Source organism: Pinus tabuliformis, chromosome 5_1 (genome assembly GCF_031772625.1).
Source record: "Pinus tabuliformis cultivar Carrire ecotype Pingquan chromosome 5_1, CPIR1, whole genome shotgun sequence".
Lineage (NCBI taxonomy): Eukaryota > Viridiplantae > Streptophyta > Pinopsida > Pinales > Pinaceae > Pinus > Pinus tabuliformis.
Genome location: NC_142305.1, coordinates 539,198,199 through 539,210,992, shown reverse-complemented (window position 1 = coordinate 539,210,992; position 12,794 = coordinate 539,198,199).

Below are 12,794 nucleotides of genomic sequence, written 5' to 3'. Positions count from 1 at the left end.
TTCTGTCACTAAAACTAGTTGTAGAACTTCTTCCTGCCACTTCCGTAGAAGAGGAACGCCTTTTACATCTGACCCGTTTAGATGAGACATGACGTGATGCCTCTTTAGCTAATGAAGCTCATAAAATATGTATCAAGGCATAATATGACAAAAGTTTCAATCCCCGTGTCTTCTCGGAATGAGACCTTGTTCTTTTATATGATCAAGAATCATATAAGTTAGGATGAGGAAAGTTCCAACCTATGTGTTCAAGTCCATATATTTTCAAGTGTGCTCTTGCTAAAGGGGCCTTTGAGTTAGTGAATTTTGACAGAGTTTCACTGGCACATCCTAGAAATGGGTTGTACCTAAAGAAATAATATGCTTGACCTTATGCATAGTAACACTTTGTATATAATGTATAGAGGTGTGTCAAGTGTGTTTGTAGTGTGTCTCTTCAGAATTTCCTACGGTTTCTATTGATCCCTTTTACGTTTGGTTTGCATATGTCTACATCCCTTGAACCGTGTTTTGGTTATGCTAATGGTGCTACTCGTAGTACTTGGAACTTATCCTCTATAGTGTGGGCTATCTTTGCTCCAAATGGTGAGTTAGTGAGTCTACAAGGAATTTGTATCGGTCGCCCTACCAACAACATCATTGAGTATAGAATAATGGTCAAGCTACTATCTGATGTTATTTCACAGGGTATCTATTGTTTAGTCATCAGACTTGACTCACAACTCATGGTACTACAACTCGCTAATGATTATTCGATTAGAAGTCCTACCATCCTTAGCATGTCCTTAAGGGTTCACCTTCTATAAAGACATTTTGATTTCATATAATATGAACATATTTCTAGAAATCTAAACACATTAACAAATGCACTTGCTAACCATGTTTTAGATAGAAATTTGCAATGAATGTAAATAAGTTTCAATACACATGACATTTATTGAAAGCATAACAGGCACATGGTAACACTGAAGATATATATAAAGTTTGGTTTTACAAAATTTGTACCTGAGACACATATGGCCACATGGGCCATGTAAAAAACTACAAGCAAATATCTAAGTAGACTAATCAAAGTGCTCATGATAACATGCCACTGTACAAGCTATCTTGTGTAGTGGCCGAACAAAATAGCTAGGAACTCCTATAGTGTGTTGCTGAAGTCGCATCAGAATTTGGTTGATCATGGTCTCATCTATTCCATGTGTCAACCCCTTCATGTGGTGCTCCACCTTTGTTAGGATATCAGTTACATTAAGATCTCGTAGTGCGTCTCATCCTACTACAACAACCTGTATTGGTTCTACTACTTCCTATGGTTGTTCTCCTGCATGACGAAGATATGAAGCACCTATCAGTTGAATAGGACCAATATCCGCATGAAAAATCAATAGTTTAGTCTCGGAACCATAAAAAACACAAAAAAAAATTGTAAAACTTTCAAAAATTCAAATGGTTTAAATATCTTACCTGTAACACCACACTGCTCACCCTCAAGAAGCACGAGCTCAGGGTCATCATGAAAATCCAACCCTGTGTACGGATAATCATTTATCATAATGAACTATCTACGTAGCCATCAAAATAAGACTAGTGAAAAATGGATTGCCAATGGACCTGCATGTTGGGAAATATTATCTATCCACCTCCTCATCCATGGGACCCTTATATCAATGAGCTCGAGTTTAATTTGTTGTGGTTGTATTAATGGAACCTGCGCTAAATCGAAAGAGGCCAAGATAAAACTATAGCCCATTTTTTTTTAACTTTTCCTCTCTTTCTTTAGAAAATTGTTCTTTCATATTGGCCAACACTCCCTCGCTCTAGTTGAACTTTTTTGGCTCCAAAAACTCCACACCATACTATATGTATGACCTGCTAGCTACATGAAGTGTTGAGCTACCTGCCAATCTAGAAATAATGAATAAGATCATTCTTAAAGTAAAATTTGTTACATATTTTATGTTAATCTTTCCATCCCTAGTTTCCTTGGCTCGATATCTACAATAAGTGGCAATATAATATTTCACCATTTCTCCACCCCTTCTCCCACCTAGTAGAGAGATTGGGGAACCCCTCATGGATAAACCTGTCAGAAAATATATGTCCTCTACCATTATCTCAAGCATATGTTCCCCAAATCTAAATTCTTGTGTCTGCACATCCCATGAATGAACAACATACACTAGTAATTCCATCTACTACCTCATATTAGGAAGCCAAAAGAATTTCAACAATCCATAGTTTTTTCAATGCCTAAATGGTAGCAGGATCATTAGATGCATTCAAATATTGTTCTTTGTGTTCTCTTTCTCTCCAGATAAAGGTCATTTTGTACTAATGAAGACCTGAAACATCAAGGAGAGAATCATTAGGATCCATCCATACAAGAAAACTAATTTTTTTTTTAATGGAAATTGGTAAACACATTTTTAATTTGCACCAAATTCACCCCTATAAGGAGAGCTAGTGTGTTGCACCCCTCCTTGCAGTGTATGTTCAATTCAGTCCAACGCACCTTTCGACCATCTGGGCCTACAGTGATCCTAGGGTGAGTTCTTTGATCCCCAAGACCCTTAAAAACACCGAAAACTTGAATGAAAACACAAAATGGGACCATAAATGGAAAGATAAATATCTTTATCTAGAATTGACGGTGCTTGAAACAATCCACCAAATTGAGTGCAATCAGTTGCAAAAGGTCGAGGGAAGAAACTACTCAGAACTCTCACTGTTAAAGGTAAATGTGAAATGGTAAAGATGAATAGTCATTTTTAATATTTATGATTGTTTCTTCCATTATTTTTGTTTATATTTAATGTTTTGACCTAGTTACAACCCATGTTTACCATGAAATAGGTATTTTTAATCCTTTTTGTGATGTTCCGAGCAGGACGATAGTTGTTTGATGGATTATGTTATGTTTTGAATAGAATATTTTGACCGAAGAGAACACCTTTATCACTTTTTCGAACTTCTTAAACTTACGAAAAATAAAACTCTGGAGTCCTCTTTCATCTCTTTTCAGACTCCCAAAATATGAAAATATTGTCAATCACTTGCTTTTTTTATTAGGATCCATTCCATGCAAGAAAACTGAAATTTTTTGAATTGAAATTGGTAAACACATTTTTAATTTGCACCAAATGCACCCCTATAAGGACAGCCAGTGTGTTGCATCCCTCCCTTGCAGTGTATGTTCAATTAGGTTCAATGCAACTTTCAACCATCTAGGCCTATGTTGATCCTAGGGCGAGTTCTTTGATCCCCATGTCCCTCAAAAACACCAAAAACTTGAATGAAAACACGAAATGGGACCATAAATTGAAAGAGAAATATCTTATCTCTTATCTGGAAGTGATGGTGCTTGAAACAATCCACTGGATTCAGTGCAATCAGTTGCAAAAGGTCGAGGGAAAAAACTACTCAGAACTCTCACCCTTAAAGGTCAATGTGAAATGGTAAAGATGAATAGTCATTTTTAATATTTATGATTGTTTCTTCCATTATTTTTGTTTATATTTAATGTTTTGACCTAGTTACAACCCATGTTTAGCATCAAATAGGTATTTTTAATCCTTTTTGTGATGTTCTGAGAAGGTCGACAATTGTTTGACGGATTATGTTATGTTTTGAATGGAATATTTTGACCGAGGAACACACCTTTATCACTTTTTCGGACTTCATAAACTTACGAAAAAGGAAACTATGGAGTCCTCTTTCATCTCTTTTTAAACTCCCAAAATATGAAAAGATTGTAGAGCACTTGTATTTTTGAACTCGTTAAAGTAAATGAAAAGATGTCCACTTAGTATAAGTTTAACCCTTTTCTAGACTAAGATAGACTACTTACGAAAAATGAATACCTTAGTCGAACATGGCTAAGGGGTTTTCTTGGGTATTATTTTTTTCCTTTTCAGACCTAAGAGACTATTTATGAAAAGGAACATCTTGAGTTTTCTTTTTCTCCTCCTTTTCAAACTCTCTAAACATGAAAAAGATGTCGATTTATACCTTCCCTAGACTCGTTAAAACATAAAATAGTGATGGAATCGTCGTTCATGAAGGGACCAAACCACTCCTTCTCTAGGTTCATTAAATATTCTCAGAGGGATTCATTTGAAGGATGAACTTGCAGATCAATCATATGTTATCCTCCTCAAGCTTGTTAAAAAATAAAGAGGTACTTATCACTATGGTTTGGGAAATTTGGAAAACAAGGTACTCCATTTGTTAAGGGCAATGAGTCACTCTTGAACATGACACTCTTCTGCTTCATCTTCATGGTTGTTAGGTTGGAAAATCTACTTTTCTTTTGGTTTATCATACAATTTTAAAGCCTCCGTTTTTTGTTTTGGATCAATGCTACCAACTCCATTCAGTTTTGTGGTTGTGTTCAAGAGAAGTCATTCACTTAATATCTATTATAATACTCTTAAGAATTCATTCCATGTATGCCTTTCCTGATCCATTTCCTTATCAGCATCATTCTGATCATTCTGTCTCAAATCATGATACACATTTCATGTCGTTGATGATGGATACATCAAGGCCCTCTTGCGTCAAGTCACTTCCTGTTGACATCAGTTCATTATCCAGGAATTCAACTTAGAAACACCCCTTTGGTACCTTGGTGCTTGCATACATAAATGGCAAGTTTGTTCACTCTCGGCAACAGGTTTACATCATTGGCCTTCGATCGAAAGATTATGTGTGGTGTTTGACATCAACTCATTTATTAACACCATTCAGATTGTACTAGAGTACCTTGAGAGCCATCAACATCATCAGTGGTTTCTCTCACATTTTTTTAATGACTTACATCATTGGTCGGTAATCAGATGGTGTCTACCATGTTCTACCGTAGCTCATTGATTCACATGGTTAGACTTGTACATTGGTTGGTCATGTGAATGAGACATAAGACCCCCGATCTAGTTTCATCCATCTGGGTTGCAATTTCAGGAGTAATACAAAATCATAATGTACGATGGCTATGATCATATAGACAGCCATCCAGCCATGGGTCCACCATCAGTCATCTATGGACATGTCTTTTGATAATTTTACATGTAATGTTAGCTTATGTGTTGAGTATGGGTATGCCTCCCTCGACAAATATCTCATGATATAAATGTATTGTAACAAATGATGATATCGCTAGTTGTTCTTGATCCCAACTTGTCACAAGGTAAAGCACTTTAGTCATCAGCTATCATTTCTAACTTTTTTCTATAGGGGGTAATCTGTTATAGGCCATTTTGTCACATCTATTCAATAGACCTTCAAACAAGATCATTCACATCCTTTGAACACTTAGTCATCCTCCCTACACAAAGCCTTAAGCATGACTCTTTATAATCCCTGTGTTTCTTCCTGAAACTTCTTTATTTCAGTCATTTTTAGGGCCAATGCACCTGGACTCTCATTATCCAGTGTTAACTACCATGTTTCCCTATTCTGCCCCTACGCTGATCACCAGCATGTTGCTCAGTGTTGGGGGTGTGCTCATTCTAGAAATTGGGAAAACAGAAAATAATCTCGAAGCTTCCTCTTCTAGAAGCTTCCAGGATCTCTTGTAACTATTTACCTCTGATAAAAATCTTAAATCCTATCCTATCCTACCTTGGATTTTTCACTCCATATCCCTTGAGCTCATCTTCCCATCAAGAGTGGATCTCAAGCCTAGATTGGTAAATGGACAAGAATTCATGAACTACCTCCTTCACCTATATATTTACTGCCATCCATAGATAAGGGGTTGGATTTTGGAGAGTGATTCTACCCTTATGTTGCTAATGTGAGAGATATTATTCCATGCATTAGTTTGATTAGAGGTGCAATTTTTGGCAAGGAAAGGACAAGTCAAATTGGAGGAGCTCTTCTACAAGATCAACACCTATTTTTGGTTGTAACTCACTCCATTTCTATTAATGCAAAGAGTTCTTTGTTTTCCTATATATGGTGTTATGGTTTCATGTATTTCAATACCATGTTGATCTATTGAATAAAGTGATTAGATGATGTTACATACATCCCATAAATCATTATCTTGTGTTGTCTGATTATGTAGGTTCTAATTATAGCGATCGGAGCTAGGATTGGAGCATACAAGCCAAGGAAGGAGCGAAGCATATGATAGATTCTAGGTAGGCTTGATCCTGCTATCTATTTACTTTAAGGAAAACATTAGTCCCTTTGTCTTTCAATTTTTCTAGGTCAGTCCACCAGGCCTGGGGAAGATACCTCTATCCATATTCATAGATTTTGTATAACAACAACAACCCCCCCTCTCTCTCTTCCCCTTCACTCTCACTTTCACTTACTCTCTCTCTCCTCCCACCCTCCATCTCTCTCTCTCCCCTATCCTCTCTCTCTCTTTCTGTAACTCTATCTCTGTCCCACTCTCATTTTATTTTTCTCTCCCTATCACATATATCACTTTGTGTCTCTCTCTCCTCACCTATGTATCTCTCTCCCTTCGTCTCTCTCCTTCCCTCCCTCCCTTTTTCTATCGATATCCATCATGAACCCCTTCATTCTCTCTCTTTAGCATGCTCTCCCCCTCACCTACTCTCTCTCTTTCCATCTCTCTCTCTCTCTCTCTCACTCTCTCTCTTGCCCACCTCTCTATGAACCTTCCTCCCTCTCCCTTATTCTCTTTCTCTCTTTTTCCCTCCCTCCCTAATCTCATCCCTCACAAAAAACCCTCGATATTTGTCACTCCATCCTCACTTCCTAACTATCCCTTGCCTCTCAATCCTTTTGTCTCTCTCCCTCCCTCCCTCACTAACACCCCCTCATCTCACTCTCCCTCCTTCTTCTCCCCCATTCTCACTTATGCACACACTCCCTCCCCCCCTCTCACTGTCCTCTCTCCCTATCACTTTCCCTCTTTCTCTCTCATATTTCCTCTCTCTCCATCTCTCCCCTTTCTAGCTTTTTCTCTCTCTCCCTACCTCTTTCATTCTCTCTATCTTCCTTGCTCCCTCTCTCTCCCACTCTATATTTGTATCTCTCTTCCTACCTCTTTCATCCTCTTTTTCTTCCTCACTCCCTCTATCTCCCTCTCTCCTCTCCTTCCTTTCCTTCTCTCCCTCTACATATTTATCTATCTCCATTGATTTCCCTCCTCTCTTTCCATATCTCTCTCTATTACTCCTCGCCTTTCTTTTCCTCATACTCTCTCTTCTTCCCTTTCTCTCCCCTCTCTAGCTCTATTGATATTTTCCTCTCTCTCTCTCCCCCCTCACTCTCTCACTTTCTCTTTCTCTCTCCCCCCATCCCTCTCTTCCCCCTCACTCTCTCACTCACTCTGTCTTCCCCCATCCCTCTCTACCCCCTCAACTCTCTCTATTTTCGCCCCTCCCCCCTTGAACTCTCTCCTTTCCACCCAACTCTATCTCTATTTACCTTCTTAGCACCCTAGAATTTCCTTTGTTTATAGGAAGGAAACCTTGAGGCAACCAAAAATCACTTGCGGAAGTGGAAACTAACCCTTCCAACCCCAAAGAAGACTGTCCCTTTCAACTCATTCACTAAAGACTAGTTTCAATGAAGAACAATGGCTAGATCTTTGGAAAATAGAAAATTGTATAGGTGTGATGGCAAGGTAGAGAGAAGTCCATTGGGCATGGAGTCACCAAGGGTAGAGATTAATGAATCAAGAAAACACTTGGTTGATTGAGTTAACTTTTAGAGGCAAGGTAGAAAGTATTCCTTATGCTGATAAAAAGGTCATTGTAGGTAATGAATTGAAGAAAGGACATAAATGCTTCAAACATTGGGCATCTAATTAGGATGAATACTAAGTAAATATTAAGCAAATGATAGAAGAATTAATCTAGTACATAAACAGGGCATCAAATTCCTGATGAGTTCTGATACATATATATTAATTATGTTGCATTTAAAGGAATGAAATATTGATATGGAACTGATATGAAAAATGAAACATACACTGGGAAAAGAAACATACATAAACAACATAGTCACATGAATCTCTGAAAATCAAGATCAAATACTTCTGGTTTGTATAAGCTTTATTAATCTCAAAGAATATCTACAATTTACAGATAATGAACTCTCTCTCACACACTCACCAACCAACATTTTTCACATCAAAATTCATGGAATATATACAATTATCTCATCCCTGGACTTAGGGGTTCAAGCTCAACCATTTCCCCAAAGATATAGTCAATTACATTAGATTTAGAAATTGCATGCTAGGAAATAGGGATTGAATTTCTCGAAAAATAGGGGTCAAATATTAAATCGTATCTCTTGAATAATGACATATGTTAAAAAATTAAAGGATGTTTTTGTATATGAGTTTGTGCTTGAGATAAAATTCTCTCAGTTTTCGAAAATTCTTCTCCATCTCCTCAGAATCCGCGCCCAAGGATCATGACTAAAACAGGAAATGACAAAATCTACAAAATAGGTTGTAAAGATTCATTCGAATATTGCAATCTATGACACGTATGAAGAATCCGAAGGAGGCTTTTTTATTTGGCTTGCTCTTGACAAAAACCTCTTTTACGTTTTCAAAATTCATTTCCATTTGGTCAGAATCATATTTTGAAGTTAACTTCTAAAACAGTAAAAAACACAACAGATCCCATGCAATAAAAGCGCAATGACTGAGTGCAACGAACTCATCTTTTGCATACTTTTGATCATCCCCTATACTTCTTGATGTGACAATAAAGTAGAAGAAAACTCCCAAATCATCAAACACCCATTGGAAAACACCTGTCTAAACTATAAACTTCCATTCATAAAGATCATCACCTACAACAAAAGCGCAACGAATTTCATTTGCATATGTTTGATTAGATGTTGGGGCCTCTAACCAAGTAAAATAGTTGGTAGATGATGTTTTCAGCCTTAAAAATTTCCTTTGAACCCTCACATGTGAAAAGAAGAGCAATAACACTACTATTCCTTCCATTTAATATCCTTTGACAGTAGTGCAACAAGTTAAAGGTTATGAGGGTTGCAAGCTTTATTGGGTGCTCTCCTCAATTGCTAAATATGAATCTATCAGTAGATGACATGAATTATACTAGAAAAGAGAAATTTGGAACTTGAGGATGGTCATGGTAGCAAGAAAACCTTTGATTTCCAGAAGCACAACGTAAAGGGAAAGCGCAACAACAACTTGTAATGATGATGATTTGATGATTTGACCTTGCAAATGACTTGAAAAGACACCACTTGTTTCGACTTAATGATGAAATACCCAAATCTGTTATTATCTTCACCCAAAAGACTAATGACTTGATCTCCAAGAGATCATAACAATGTAGGTTTTAACCCCATATAGAAATTACCTACATACGAATTCTAAGAACATAAAATAAACAATGCGAAATCATAACACATAAAACACATATACACAAAGATTTTCCCCTGGATCCCAAAACCGAGACTACCAACTTGATTTTTCATTATATTCCTTTCAATGTTACAATACATATTTATACATGCTGAAGCATCCAATACCATGGACCAAAAAACCATCGCGTCCAAAACCATGGACCAAAAACCATCGCGTCCAAAACCATAGGTAGGTCCGCCCAACCTAATATAGGGTCTCGACATACTTCCTCTGGTTTAACCAAAGCTTCCTCTTTGCCCGATCTCTTTTAATTTCCATGCCCAAAATATAGTTTGCAGCACCAAGATCTTTCATGTCGAATTTGGAGGACAATTGGGTCTTCAAATCCTGGATAATTTCTTTGTCATTTCCAACCAGCAACATATCATCCACATACAAGACCAGATAAATAACATGGTCACCAATTAATTTAAATTACACACATTGATCTGCTTTTCTTCTGGTGAAGCCAAGTCCCTGTATAAATGTATCAAATTTCTGATACCACATCCTTGGTGACTATTTTAACCCATACAAAGACTTCTTTAACTTGCATACTAGTTCTTTCTTACTCTTCACCACAAAGCCTTCAGGTTGCTTCATGTAGATCTCCTCTTCTAGATCCCCGTGAAGAAATGTTGTCTTCACATCCATTTGTTCTACCTCAAAATCAAAAGCAGCAGCAACAAATAAAAGTAATCTAATAGAAGCTACCTTGGGAACAGGAGAAAAAATATCACCAACATCAATTCCCGGCACCTGGGAATAACCTTTTTCTACCAACCAAGCTTTGTATTTCTCCAACTTTCCTTCTGCATTTGTCTTCTTCTTGAACACCCATTTGCTGCCAATGGATTTCCTTCCAACCGGCAGCTCCACCAGATCCCATGCCTTATTTTTGTGCAAAGATACCATTTCATCAACCATGGCCTCTTTCTAGAGTTTTCCATCCTCTGAATCTACTACTTCCTTCACAGTTCTGGGATCATCATCAATAATAGATAAAGAAAAATTTGAACAGAAAGCAGATGGACTATACCTTTCTAGCTGCCTTCTTTCTCGAATTGAACTTTTCACACCTGGAGTTTGTGGCTCTTCATCTTTTGATTCCTCTTCTACTGTAGAGTCTGATTCTTCCTCCTTAAGCTCAAGCTCTGTCTTCTCAGGTTCCTTTGGTTGGACTTCATGTTTAATAACATCTTTCACCTCTCTGAACACCACATCTCGGTTGTACACAACCTTCCTTGTTACTCGGTTCCAAAGCTTATAACCCTTTAAACCATCCTTATACCCAATAAAGATGCACTTTTCATATTTACTATCCAACTTGGTTCTTTTCTCCTTTGGAACATGTACATATGCATCACATCCAAATATGCTTAGATGTGAAAGAGAGGGTTTCTTACCAGTCCATACCTCTTGTGGAGTCTTATCTTCCAACGTTGATGAAGGTGATCTATTGACTAGGTAACATGTTGTCTTCACCACCTCTGCCCAGAATTCCTATCCTAACCCGGCACCACTGAGCATGCTTCTTGCTCTTTCCATCAACGTCTTGTTCATTCTTTCTGCAACTCCATTTTGGTCAAGTTTGTATGGAGTAGTCTTTTGTCATGCTATACCACACTTCTTATAGAATTCTTCAAATTCCTTACTACAAAACTCTCCACTGTTATCTGTCCTCAACACCTTTATCTTCTTCTCTGTCTGGTTTTCCACCAGAGCCTTAAATTCTTTAAACTTGTTAAAGAATTCAGATTTATTCTTAAGGAAATATATCCATGTATTCCTTGAGAATTCATCTATAAATGATACATAGTACACAGACTTACCCAGTGATGGAACCTTCACAGGTCCAAACACATCACTATGCATAAGCTCTAATATCTATTTCGCCCTCTTACCACCAGAGGGGAAACTCACCTGATTCTGCTTCCCATATACACAATTTTCAAGGAAATCAAAATCTAGAGAGCTATTACTCATACCTTCTACCATACCTTTACCGTGAAGTATTTGAAGGCCCTTGTCTCCAATATGTCCAAGCCTTTGATGCCACAACATGGTCTTCTCTCTAGAGGCCACTAGATTTTCTGCTCCACTTTCAAGAACCACAGAACTGTTGCACCCATCAACAATAGTGCTACCCTGTAGCTTGTATAGAGTTCCAATCCGAACTCCCGGCATCAATACCAGTGATCACCGAACCATCTTGTAGGTCTCCTTCTAAAACATTGTTTTTACACATGCATCTTTTAGCTTGCTTACAGAAATTAGATTTTTGGCCAATGCAGGAATATGCAGAACACTCGGAAGTGTTCTAACCCTTCCACCTTGCAACTTCAACTTTAATTTTCCATGGCCAATGATTGTAGCCTTCCTGTCATCCCCCAAGAAGACTTCACCACCATCATATTTCTCATACTCGGAGAACCACTCTCTATGGGGAGTGAAGTGAAAGGATGCACCTGAGTCAATCAACCATGCCTCATGATCTACATGTGTACTTGAAGAAGCCAAGTACACATCCCCACCTTCATCTAAGGTGGTTTTCACCTCTGCAGAATGAGCATCATTTGATCCCTTTCCTTTGTCAAGAGCTTTAGATTTACAGTCCCTTTTGTAGTGCCCTTCCTTTTCGCATTTCTAGCACACCACCTTTATAGGTTTTCCTAGAGATTTAGATCTCCCACTCGATGACTTATTTTTGTTTCTGTTCTGGGACCGTCCTCGTACAGACAAGGCATCACCATTCTGGCTCTCCATATTTTTCCGTCTCATCTCCTCCGTCAGCAAGGATGAAACTATTTCATCAAACTGTAATGCAGTTGAATTGCTAGCTATTGCAATACCTAGAATATCCCACAAATCTAGTAGAGAACACAAAAAACTAATGCACTTATCTTCAAATAAAATTTTAATATCAACAGATAATAACTGACTTACCACAGTACTAAATGTATTCAGATGATCTGTCACCGAGTCTCCATCGTTCATTCTCAGGTTATACAACTTTTTCTGTAGGAACAGTTTATTCACCAAAGACTTAGATTGGTACAAAGTCCCTAACTTGTCCCACAAAACCTTAGCTGTAGCTTCCCTTGATACATTCAGTAATATTGAATCTAAGACACACAATCGTATTGTGCTCTTTACCTTCCAATCCAACTTCTTCCATTCTTCATTGGACACTCCCATTGGTTTAGTACCTGGATCTACCATGATCCACTGATCTTTATCCACCAATAGATCCTCCATCTTGAGTTTCCACAACTCAAAACTCTGACCATTAAATTTGTCGATCTCTATCTTTCCACTGCTCACCATCTTCTTTCACCACCAGAATCGATCCCACAAATCTCCCACTAAACAAGGTCTACCATAGGTCCGAGCGAAACCCCTCAGGAACAAA